The sequence below is a fragment of the Jaculus jaculus genome, chromosome 3 (assembly GCF_020740685.1).
Source record: "Jaculus jaculus isolate mJacJac1 chromosome 3, mJacJac1.mat.Y.cur, whole genome shotgun sequence".
NCBI classification, from domain to species: Eukaryota; Metazoa; Chordata; class Mammalia; order Rodentia; family Dipodidae; genus Jaculus; species Jaculus jaculus.
In genome coordinates this window covers 186,705,032-186,718,830 of record NC_059104.1, presented here as the reverse complement: position 1 = coordinate 186,718,830, position 13,799 = coordinate 186,705,032, and positions in this window count along the sequence as shown.

The window sequence follows — 13,799 nt, the reverse complement described above, 5'->3', positions numbered from 1 at the left end:
AACCCACGGTTCATCCTCACAGCTCCATGGGGTCTCCATGCAGGCATCCAGCAAAACTGTCAAGCTACATTTTTGCACAAACATATTGTTAATATTAGATCTAAAACTAATGTTTGAATTGGAATGCTTCTGCTCACATCCCTTACTTATTTCCTAGAGACAGACAGGTGCACACACCCAGCTTTTACTCAGCTCAGGAGTCACCTGTCTTAGCCTCTGAGCTTAGGAAGGTCTAGAAGCTGAAAGGTCTAGAAAGTTGGAGGAACTTTGCTGCTTTGTGGGATCTATTCTGCTGTGGCAGAAGTGATACAGGGGAATAGAAAGGCCCTGGAGGAAAACAGCCTGTTGACATAGTTTTCACTTATTGTTGTTCTAGTCTCCTTTCCAAGAACAGAAGTCTCAGCCACCTTCAGCAGAACTTCCGGTTCAGTTGTTTTGAAATCACCCCATGCCCTGTCCCTATCTCCGGAAACAGTCTCTGAAGGATTAAATTTTAAATTCTCCCATCTTGTTTGGGGGATGAATGCCTCACCGAATGCACTTACATAGTCATTACTAATGAGGTTCAGAAGACTGAGTCAGGACATCTAAACTTGTAGGCAGGAAGTAAGAGCCAAGAATGTCCTCTCCCTTTTCCTTCCCCCTTCCCATACTTAGGGTGGATCTTCTCTCCAAGCAAAACATTAAATCCCTCAAAGGCAAACACAGAAGTGTGTTTCCTTGGTGATTCTAATTGGCATTGAAGATAGACCATCCCAAGGCTGAAAAAAAAAAAAAAAAAAAAAACTTCAGGAAAACCAGGTTCAGTTTGCCCAAGCTGACCTAGTATGGACTTCCATACAGACCAAAACATACTGATCACTTGAACATGCTCAACAAAGTAGACTTAGATTTGTGACCATAAAAACACAAAAAATAGGGATTTCTTTTCAAGCTCATTCTAAACATTCACAAAATCTAATCAAGTACCATATCACTAAAACAAATAAAAACACCCAATCTCTGAAGGATTAGTCCCAAAGGACTAATATAAACCTGGTAGATAAATTTCTCTGTCCATAAAAAGTAAAAATTAAGATGCTAACAAAAATATAACTAGGAACTTTAACAAATGTTGAAATACTTCATAGATCATAAATGTAGTAAAAATGAAACATAGAAGATATCTTAATTGTTGGAAAAAAGTTTCATAGTTTAATATTTATGGAGCAAACTGATTACTAATGTAGTTTTCAGGGGAAATGTATGGTCTTAAACTGGGCACATTTTAAAAGATAAAAAGCAAGGTATCTGATGCAAGGAGAGGAGAACAGTGCAGTGGCAGAAGGCCCTGGAAAGCCCGTTCTGTCTGCCTCTCTCCTCTGTATTTGAGAATAAATAAATATTTTTGAAGTCACCTTAGGAGAGAGAGAGGACAGTACATAGAAAGCTTTCTTCATGGTGAGCTTACTGGACTGTTCTCTGATGAACACCAGCAACACAGGTCTAGCAGCAGGAACCTGGGTTTTGTTCAAACTACTGTAACCCTCAGGAAATCTAAAAGGTTTTTAAAGTTGGAAACATGTATAAGATTGATTGAAAACATCAGAAAATGATGATAGCTGGGCGTAGTGGCATGCACCTTTAATCTCAGTACTTGGGAGGCAGAGGTAGGTGCATCACCATGAGTTCAAGGCCACCCTAATGTAACATAATGAATTCCAGGTCAGCCTGGGTAGAATGGGACCCTACCTTGAAAAACCAAAAAATAACAGAAAATGATGAGGTATAGAGGGCTGCAGAACCAATAACTAGGAAAAGAGGGAAAAGCAGAGAGAAAAGTCTGCCTTGCAGTGATTTTTCCACTTGAGGAAACTGGAAATCACAAACATTAACAGGAAGCTATTTGTTGAGGGTTTACCACAGAGCAGAAGCCCTAATAAAATCCCAGAGCTATCTGATAGAATATTGAATATGAGGACACAGAAAGTCTGACAGTCAGATAATGGAGAGATATTCAAATAACAAACAGTAGCAGTTAATTTTGTCACTACTAGGACAAAACACCCAACCAAAAACAGCTGATGGAAGGAATGTTTGTTATTTGGTTTATTTTTTCAAGGGGAATCCCCATGATGATGGTAGGAATAGCAAAGTATGAACAGAGGCTAGAAATCACTTACTTGCCAACATTAGGTGGATGACAGCAGCAGGAAAGTGAGCCAAACTGAGGCTGGTAAACCAGGGGCTAATAAGCCTCAAGGTCTACCTCTAGTGACACACCTTGTCCAGCAAGTCTTGAGCTTCAAACCTGCCACCAGTTGGGGAGCAAGCATTTAGAACACATGAGCTTATGGGGGACATCTGGTTCAAACCACTGCAAAACCAACATCGTTTATTTGAAAGAATAATAAAAACTATTGACAAAGCCATTAAATAGATGAATGTGAGTTTTAAATAAATTAGGAAAACTGTCCAACAAAATACATCCTGAAGATTATGAAACATATGCCACAGATAAAGGAGCTGTCTCCTAAAGAAAGGGTACATCAAGATTAAATACAGAAGCCCTGAGAATCAAACTTAAAATGATGAACAGCTCAGTTTTAAAAAGTCCAAAACAAGTATATCTATACATTTCACAAAAGAGGTTACTGAAATTGCCAATAAAATGGAAAATGTTATTAACATCACTACAAATAAGAAAATGAAAACCAGACCATACATGGCATTTTAGACTGAAGGTGTTGAAGGAATTATGACAGTCCTGAGGAGGGTAAAGATGGGAATCCTACACTGCTAATGAAAGGGGAACGTTGCAGCCACATTTTAAAAAATGGCAGGCACTCCTGATTGTGAACATAAACTTCCTTATGCCCCATAAATTCTTATGTATTTACCCCAAACAAAGTAATAATGTTCAAAGCAAGCAACTTTATTCATAAGAATCTAAAGTAGATACAATTTTAAAATCCAGCTCTAATCAATGGATAACTAAGCTGTATTATTTAACCAAATGATATATCATAATGTAAAATAAGAATGTAGTACCTATGAGTAACTTTCACAAGCAGTAAAAAATCTGGAATATCTGATGTACATGTGTTGGATGTATACAAAGCTAGGAGGCAAAAGCTAATCCATGAAGTTAAATGATATTTGAGAAGTATCATGTAGGGGTGCAGAAATAAAGATGCTTCTAGTGGCCCTGTAAACCTTCTCTATTTTACCTTAAGCTGGACTATACAGGAATAAACATAATGTGACTCCATCCAACTGTACACTTTCTTGTTATTCCATGTATGACACGTGTTAAAAGTTAATTAATTCTATGTCAGTGTTGAGTTCTCAGCAGCTTCTGAATTTCTGCTTTGGTACATTTGTGTGCCCTCAATGTCTAACTGCATCACCCTGGACCAGGTTACCAGGTTTTCCATGGAAGTGGCACACTTGCTCATCTTGCCAGGGCCTCTGTGGTTTCACCTGGGCCCTGGTTGCTGTGTGAATCATCCCCAGCCAAGGAGTCAGCTTTCAATTCTTGTCTTGTTAGCAGATTATGGTTGTTTTTGGTTTTTGCTGCTTTCTGAAAAACAAAAACAGATTCTCCAATGTAGAATAAGATCAGAATAGGTTAAAGGGGGTAAACATTATTAACTTAGAGAGATTATTGATGGGTTTGGCCTCACTTTGGGATGAAGGCTAGTAGGAGCTTCTCATTGGAAGCCATTATCTATGTGAGAACTAAAGCAAACCCACCAAAGCTCAGGGAAGTTTATAGAAGAGGGAGTGGAAAGAATGGAAGAGCCACAGGGTGGGAAGGAATATCCAAAAACATTGGCCTCCTCACAATGACAGACTACCACCTCACGACTCATAATCTACAACTCCATGACGAATAGCAGCAATCCCACTAAGGAGGGCCCTCAGTGGAGTTGGGGCCGGGAGGAGAGAAATGATGGTATCAACATATCATGTGTCCATTCAAAGTTTCTACTTCATAAAAAACATACAATAAGCAAGTGGAAACTATGTCTATAGAAAAAGAGTAGACATTTTGATATGTAAAATCATCAACAGGCATATAAAACCTGTATAATGAAAAACTGAGCTGCTTTTGGGAAAGAAGTAAGGGATATGCTTGGAAAGAAAGGGAAGAGGGACAGAAACCTTACTTAGTGTAACCAGGCATGAAAACCCACCCAGAAAGCAGAAAGCACCATGGCTGAGTTGTTACTCACAGGGAGAGAGCAGAGCAGAGCAGACGTCTCAGTTCGTGCTTCGATACAGGGAGCTTTGCCAAATACTGGTAAAAACAGAAAAACAGAGTATTAGCACATTTGCATAGCCATATCCAAAGAAGGTGCTATTATTGACACTGTATTTCAAAATAAATGTCAAATGGAGCAAGATCTTTGTGTAAAGAAACAAAAGAAAGGAAGATCAGGCATAGGAAGAGAAAATGAATGAATTAATGAAAGTTTATAAAAGATGGAAACATTTTAAATATATATGTACCTACTAGAAACATTAAAAGATAATTTAAAAATGTATAAAACAAGTAACTATAAGCAAAATCAAAGAACAACTAATGAAGTACCAAAACCTATGTGCAGTATACACCTTTTGTATAAAAGGGAAAGTGATGAAAACAAAATATGTACACATAAACATTCTATGCCGCATGTTCTTCCATCCGGCCTATTCCTGTCATTTACTTTACCTCCTTGAGGTGAGCAATTCTGTAGTTGTCTATACCAAAGGACAGATAGAGGCATGATGGCCCAGAGAAAGATGTGGAATACCCAGTGAGGAACGAGGTCAGCAGAGGCCTGCATCTCAGTGTGGTCAGAAGAATGATATAAACTATGTAAATGTAAATGGGGAAACAGCCAGGCGTGGTGGTGCACACCTTTAATCCCAGCACTCGGGAGGCAGAGGTAGGAGGATTGGCATGAGTTCAAGGCCACCCTGAGATGACAGAGTTAATTCCAGGTCAGCCTGGACCAGAGTGAGACCCTACCTCACAAAACCAAAAAATAAATAAATAAATGGGGAAACAAACTAGTATGTCTTTCCAGTTTAGGTGAAAGCTGGACGGGCCATTGTTAGCCTGTCTCCATGCTCCCCTAGAGCAGGGCTTCTATTTAGAGAAGAGATGGGAGCAAGACCAGGCCAGGAGTGATGCTCACAGTCCAGTGGGAGGCCCTGGGGTGACTCTGGGAGATCAGCCCTCCTCCAGGCAGCATGCAGGAGGACTGGGGTCATGCTGCTTTCTGTGGAACATTTCCTCAAGGAAGCCAGAACTTTTATAGACAAGAAAAAAAATCATGAATCTATTGGAGGGGAGACATCCATTCCAACTACTACTTGCACTAAAATCCAACAATTTAAATGGAAGTTTAGCAATACCTGATTATGGATATTATTTCAATCAATATTAATTACACAGTAGATAATTAGAGGAAAGAAACAACAGCATTTTAATATTTGTGAACATCTGCATAAACATTTAAAAAATACAACAGAAACACTCATGGTAATTACAGTCCTTATCTCTGTAAGTGACTACGTGGCCTCAATTGATCTGCTGCCACCCAGGACAAGCACTTCTTCAGGTCTTGGTCCTTTCTTAATGGTAGGAGAGGTCAGGTGCAACTGAGCTCTTCAAATACACTGGTGCTTCCCTCACAAAACTTTCCCCCCCCCCTTTTTTTCTTGGCAACTTCCATAACTGTAGACAATAAACCCTGACAATTTCCTTGCCCTCTCACTTTCCCCTTCACAATTCCACTCTCCATCTTGTACCACTCTCAATCAGTCTCTCTTTTATTTTGATGTTATCATCTTTTCCTCCTATCATGATGGCCTTGTATAGGTAGTATCAGGCACTGCAAGGCTGAGGATATTCAGGCCATTTTGTATCTGGAAGAATGCATTGTAATGAGTCTTATTTGGCTCTTAAATTCTTTTCACCACCTCTTTCTCTGAGCCTTGGAAGGTGTGATAGAGATGTTTCAGTGCTGAGCACTCCTCTGTCACTTCTTCTCAGCTCTATGGTGCCTTTTGAGTCATCCCAGAGGTCACCGCCATCTGCAAAGAGGAAATTCTCTAACCAACAGTGAAAGTAGCGTTAATTTATAGTATGAACTTTAAGAGAAGTGCCAGAAACCAGCAGAAGTTACACCCTTAGGGCTTATGACTACCCCTTCATGGGTTTTTCAGTATCAGGCTTGTATTCCTTCCTGTGGAGTGGGCCTCCAGTTTAGTTAGACAGCACTTGATTTCCCCCATAACAGACATGACACTACTGTACCCAATGGCTCATTTGACCTTGCTAACTAAATTTAAGGCTTACAGTGTCCACTGTTGTTTTTCTCTACTGATGACTTCTCTCTTTCCAAGGAAGCTGCATGCTTCATAACTTTTTCCAGCTCTCTGCCAGCTGGTCTACACAGAGGAGGTTTCAACTCAGCTCTAGCAAGATTTCTCAGTGACTTTGCAGCCCATGCCTGTGGATTCTTCAGCAATAGCATCTTACCATCTATTCCTGGTAGGAAACCAAAAGCTTCACCAATGGCCTGCAATGTTGTGGATGCATGCATCAAGGAATTCCCTGCCTAACAATTCACTGGACGGTATCCCATCCCTGGCACTGAAAATTTTCTAGTAACAGTCTATGGCTTCTGGGTGTATCATTATCCAAAAAGTAGGTTTCCACAAGACATAATCATACCATCTTAGATTTTGATTAACCCTCCCCCCAAATTTTCATTACTCAATCTCTTTTCCTGACCTCACTTAGGTCTTTTCACCCCCAGTAATCTGTTCTTCTACTTGAATATATATAATACCATCCCCTTAAGTCCTCCCGTCTCCTTCCTCCCTTATATCCCCTTTCTAGCTTACTGGCTTCTGCTATCAAGTATTATTCCAGCTCACAGACAAGTCCAAACATTTGTAGCTGGAATCCACATATGAGAAAGAACATGCGGTGCTTGGCTTTTTGGGTGTGGGTTAACTCACCAAGTATAATCCTTTCTAGGTCCACCCATTTCCCTACAAATTGCATAATTTCATTTTTCTTTACCACTGAATAGAGTTTCATTGTATAAATGTACCACATCTTCATTATCTACTCATAGGTTGAGGGACATCTTAGCTGGTTCCATTTACTAGCTTTGTGAATAGAACAGGATGTGTAAATATATCTAAGATAGTGTGAAAAGTCCTTAGGATATATGCCTAAGAGTGGTATAGCTGGGTCAGTAAATCTATTTTCAGCCATCTCAGTAACATCCATACTGATTTCCACAATGGCTATACCAGTTTACATTCCCATCAACAGTGTAGAAGGGTTCCTCTCTTTCTGTATCCTCACCGGCATTTACTGTCATTTGTTTTCTTGATGGTAGCCATTCTGACAGGAGTGAGATGGAATCCCAAGTCTTAGGATCTCACTCTTCAGGATTAGGGAATTGACTAGAGGAAGGGGAGTTGGGAGACTAAACAGAAGTAAAGATATGGAAAGGCCTTGGTGCTACTTCTTTGCTAGCTAATTAAAATCTAAAATTTAAAAATAAAAACAGTTTAAGCAGCAGTCTCACCCACAGATATATCATGCTGCTCCCAGAAGCTATAAGTTGGTATAAGAAAGTCCTAGTGCCAAGATTCAGAAACTTCCCAATGAGATGTTGGTCAGGGAGGCCCCAAAACAATACAGGTTATTACCATGCCAGTGGCTGACAACAAGAACTAGATGGTAAGACTCTTATTGAAGACTCCACATGTTTTGGTTATAGGACACTGTGAAATCAAACTATAACTTTGCTGGAAGTTTCTTCCTTGCGTGCTAGCTGCCAAAGTGCTGGAGAGTGTTTTGTAGGCTTCTGAGGGAGAAGTCACAAAGTCTTACCTAACAGTGGAGCCTGTGAGCAACACCACTGACCAGCCAGAGAAGATGTGCCTACTTCAGCAATAGTGGCATGACTGTTACAAGGGTGACCAACTGCTCTCGAATTGTATTTGTGGCCCTCTCCACGGGAGGATATTCATGTCAGGTACTGAAATCCTAGTCAAATCTAAGTCAGAAACCTTCTGCTTTGGACAGGAGCCACAGATTGTTACTAGACAATTTTCAGTGCCAAGGATGGGATACCTTCCAGTGAGCTGTTGGTCAGGAAGGTGCCTAATGCCCTCAAAACATTACAGGCCATTGCCAAGGACTTGGTTTCCCACCAGGAATAGATGGTAAGACCCTATGCTGAAGACTCCACATATTTGGGCTATAAGGTCATTGAGAAATCCTTCTGGAGCTGAGCTGAAAACCTCCTCCATGTAGACAAGCTGACAGAAAACTGGAAGAAGCCATTCTGCATGCCAGTCAATGGAAGAGAGAGAAATCACCAGTGAAGATACTCAATGTGGACACTGTAAGCCTTAAACTTGGCCATCCAGGCCAAATGAGCTAATGGGTGCAATAGTGACATGTCTGCTATCAGGGAAAACAACCACTCTCTAATTGGATGAGAGGCCCACTCTATGGGAGGGAATACATTCCTGATACTGAAAACCTACAACAGGTACTTATGAGCCCTAGGGGTGTAATGTCTGTGGGTATCTGGATAAATGTATATACTATGCTCACCAAACTGCCCAGTAAGCACTCCTCTTAATTTTCATACCCATATATTAATGCTACTCTCACTTTTGGTTAGAGAAGTTTCTCTTTACAGATGACTTTGACTTTGGGATGGCTCAAAAGGTGTCATGGTGCTGAGAAGAAGTGACAGAGGAGTGCTCAGCACTGAAACATCTCTATCACATCTTCCAAGGCTCAGGGTCCAGTGCAGAAGAGGTGGTATAAAGAATGTGAGAGTCGAGGAAGACTTCCGGTTAAGATGGCGGCGTAGGTACCATGCCAAAGCAGCCTAGGGGGGAAAAAGACCAAAAAACTCAGCAAAATACACACTTTTACTAAAAAGTGAGGTGTATAGGAAATTGAGGAGGCAGCGGAGAAGTAGAAGAGTTCCAGAGCATCCAGAGCCTGCACAGGCGGGAACAGCGGCTCAGGCAGCTCGGCCACCCACCGCAGCCGCGGAGCGGCAGAAAGCCGCCGGACTCTCGGCTCGAGCCGCAGGACAAGCCAGGTGCGGGATTTTCCCCTCACACCGCGCTCTCCGCAACTCGGGAAACGTGAGGGGAGAACGGCAGCGAGCAACGGAGGGAGGAGCAGACCGCGAGGTAAAAGCACACGTGGAACAGCGATACAACCAGAGCAGCCGCGGCTCCCTGCCCTCCCCCGCCGCCTGAACCCAGCTCCAGCGAACACAGCAGCGGCCCGGGACTGGCCACGACAACTTGGGCTGACGGCGGGACCCAAGCAGGAGCAGAGTTCGGCAGCAACTTCAGCGGCTCCAGCACCGGTACCAGTGGCCCCAGCAGCAGCGGACCCAGGAGCTGCAGCGGTGGCAGATCCTGCAGCAGCGGCTTCGGGGGGAGCAGCGGCGGTGGACACGGCAACGGCAGCTTCAGCAGCGGTGGTGGCTCCGGGGGTGGCAGCTACAACAGCAGCAGAGGCGGCAGCAGCGGCTCAGTTTGCCCCGTAGGAAAAGCAAGTGCCCAGCTCCAGAAATCAGAACAGCAGCCCGACGACCCAGGCAGCAACTTGACTGAGACCAAAATCACCCAAGGTAACTGGGATTGCACCAGGGAAGGGTCTCACTTGGTCACAAGCTGACTTGGATACCTCAACAGACCAGAAATCTAAACCTCTTTGTTGATAGAGGATCTGGTCATTATAATAACTACTCTTGCATACACACTCGGGGCTGTTTTTGATTGAATGTGTACAGTGTTTAGTTAAATTTTAGAATCTACCAGTATTTTATTCCACTCAGCCTGCTTGAATACTCCTATAGCAGGGAAACTCAACCCCTAAGAACATCTTTGTGGATACTCTGAGAGTCTTAAGAGCCACACCTAATACCTTAAGGTCCTACCCTGAAAATATATTACATCAAATCAATTGATACAGCTAAGAATACACAGCTAGCTAGAAAATCCAAGCATTAACTTACTCCAAGATGCAAAAATATATACATTATAACACAAGAAACACTAAAAAGCAAGACGATATAAATCCACCTAAAAGTATTAATGCATCAGAAATGTCCTCCAGTGAGAAAGAGTTAGAGGAAATGCCTGAGAAAGAGTTCAAAAGAATAATTATAAATATGTTCAAAGAGGTCAAAGAACACATGAAAACAATCAAAGAAGAAATCAAAGAGGAAATCAAAGGAATCAAAGATGAGGCAGGACACCAATTTAATGAAATAAAGAAGGCAATACAAGACATAAATAGAGAAATAGAAATAATAAAGAAAAACCAGTCAGAATTACTAGCAATGAAGAACACAGTTAATGAAATAAAAAACTCTGTAGAAAATCTCACCAGTAGGATGGATGAGGGAGAGGACAGAATATCTAAGCTAGAAGATCAGGTGGCAGACCTAATGCAGTCCAACAAAGAGAAAGATAAACTTATAGAAAAGTATGAGTGGGAATTTCAAGATATTCGGGACACTATGAAAAGATCCAATATAAGAATTCAGGGCATAGTAGAAGGAGAAGAACTCCACTCCAGAGGCATAGTAGGCATCTTCAACAAAATCATAGAGGAAAATTTTCCCCAAATTGGGAAAGAGGTGCCAATACAGATACAGGAAGCCTTTAGAACCCCAGCCAGACAAAACCCAGAAAGAAACTCTCCTCGCCACATTATACTCAAACTTCCAAACACACAAACCAAAGAAAAAATATTGAAAGCAGTTAGAGAGAAAAATCAAGTTACCTACAAAAGCAAGCCCATCAGGATTACAGAAGATTATTCAACACAAACTTTTAAAGCCAGAAGGGCTTGGAGTGATATATTCCAAGTTCTGAAAGATAACAACTGTCAACCAAGGTTACTTTATCCTGCAAAGTTATCCATCCAAATAGATGGAGAAATAAAGACATTCCATGACAAAAGCAGGTTAAAGGAGTATCTGAAGACAAAACCAGCTCTACAGAAAATACTTGATAGAATCCTCCATGCTGAACAAAAGGAAAAGCACACATATAAGGAACCTAGAAAAAACCAGCTATACTCAAATACCAGTTAACAGAAGAGAGCACAGGTAGAACAAGTAACACACACACACACACACACACAAATGGCAAACATAAATACACACCTTTCAATAATATCTCTTAATATCAATGGTCTCAATGCCCCAACGAAAAGACATAGATTTGCAGACTGGGTTAAAAAGCAGGATCCTACAATTTGTTGTCTCCAAGAAACTCACCTTTCTACAAAGGATAGACATTATCTTAGGGTGAAAGGTTGGAAGACGGTGTTTCAAGCAAATGGGCCTAGAAAACAAGCAGGGGTTGCTATCCTAATATCAGACAGGGTGGACTTTAGTCCGAAGTTAGTCAAAAAAGATAAGGAAGGTCACTTTATATTGATTAAGGGCACACTCCAACAGGAGGACATTACAATCCTAAACATATATGCACCTAACATGGGGGCTCCCAAATTCGTCAAACAAACACTATTAGAACTAAGGTCACAGATAACACCAAACACAGTGGTGGTGGGTGACTTTAACACCCCACTCTCATCAATTGACAGGTCATCCAGGGAAAGAATAAACAGAGAGGCATCTGGACTAAATGAGGTCATAGAAGGAATGGACCTAACAGATATATACAGGACATTTCATCCAAAGGCTGCAGAATATACATTCTTTTCAGCAGCACATGGAACATTCTCTAAAATAGACCATATATTAGGACACAAAGCAAATCTTAACAAATTCAGGAAAATTGAAATAATTCCTTGCATTCTATCTGACCACAATGGAATTAAACTACAAATCAGTAGCAAGAAAGGCTATAGAGCATACACAAAATCATGGAAACTAAACAATACACTACTAAATGATGAGTGGGTCAATGAAGAAATCAAAAAGGAAATCAAAAAATTTGCAGAGTCAAATGATAATGAGAACACAACATACCAAAATCTCTGGGACACAATGAAGGCAGTTCTAAGAGGTAAATTTATAGCCTTAAGTGCCTATATTAAGAAATTAGAAAGGTCGCAAGTAAACGACCTAATGCTTCGCCTTAAAGCCTTGGAAAAAGAAGAACAAGGCAAACCAAAAAGTAGTAGACGGGAAGAAATAATAAAGATTAGGGCAGAAATTAATGAAATAGAAACAAAAAGAACAATCCAAAGAATTAATGAAACAAAGAGTTGGTTCTTTGAAAGGATAAACAAGATTGATAAACCCTTAGCAAATCTGACCAAAAGAAAGAGAGAAGAGACACAAATTAATAAAATCAGAGATGAACAAGGTAACATCACAACAGATTCCAGAGAAATTCTAAAAATTATAGGGACATACTATAAAAGCATATACTCCACAAAGTATGAAAATCTGAAAGAAATGGATGATTTCCTTGATCTATATGACCTACCTAAATTAAATCAAAATGAGATTAATCACTTAAATAGACCTATAACAAACATGGAGATCCGAGCAGTTATCAATAACCTCCCAACTAAAAAAAGCCCAGGCCCGGATGGATTCACTGCTGAATTTTACCAGACTTTTAAGGAAGAGCTAACACCATTGCTTCTTAAGCTTTTCCAGGAAATAGAAAAAGAAGGAATCCTACCAAACTCCTTCTATGAGGCCAGCATCACCCTGATACCAAAACCAGGCAAAGATAGAACAAAAAAAGAAAATTACAGACCAATCTCCCTCATGAACATAGATGCAAAAATTCTCAACAAAATATTGGCAAACAGAATACAAGAGTATATCAAAAAGATCATTCACCCTGACCAAGTAGGCTTTATCCCAGAGATGCAGGGATGGTTCAACATACGCAAATGTATAAATGTAATATATTACATAAATGGGTTGAAGGACAAAAATCACATGATCATCTCATTAGATGCAGAGAAAGCATTTGACAAAATCCAACATCCCTTCATGATAAAAGTCCTACAGAGACTGGGAATAGAAGGAACATATCTCAATATAATAAAGGCTATTTATGACAAGCCTACAGCAAACATATTACTAAATGGGGAAAAACTGGAAGCTTTTCCACTAAAATCAGGAACAAGACAAGGGTGTCCACTGTCTCCACTTCTATTTAATATAGTTTTGGAAGTCTTAGCCATAGCAATAAGGCAAGAGACACACATAAAAGGGATACAAATTGGAAAGGAAGAAATCAAGTTATCATTATTTGCAGATGACATGATTCTATACATAAAGGACCCTAAAGACTCTACTAGCAAGCTGTTAGAGCTGATCAAAACCTACAGCCATGTAGCAGGATACAAAATAAATACACAGAAATCAGTAGCCTTCGTATATGCTAACAACAAACACACAGAGGATGAAATCAGAGAATCACTCCCATTCACAATTGCATCAAAAAAAATAAAATACCTTGGAATAAACCTAACCAAGGAAGTAAAGAATCTATAGAATGAGAACTTTAAAACACTCAAGGGAGAAATTGCAGAAGACACTAGAAAGTGGAGAAACATCCCTTGTTCCTGGCTTGGAAGAATCAATATCGTGAAAATGGCAATCTTACCTAAAGCAATCTACACATTTAATGCAATCCCTATCAAAATTCCAAAGGCTTTCTTCATGGAAATAGAAAAAACAATCCAAAAATTCATTTGGAATCATAAAAAACCTCGAATATCTAAAATAATACTGAGCAACAAAAAAGAGGCTGGTGGT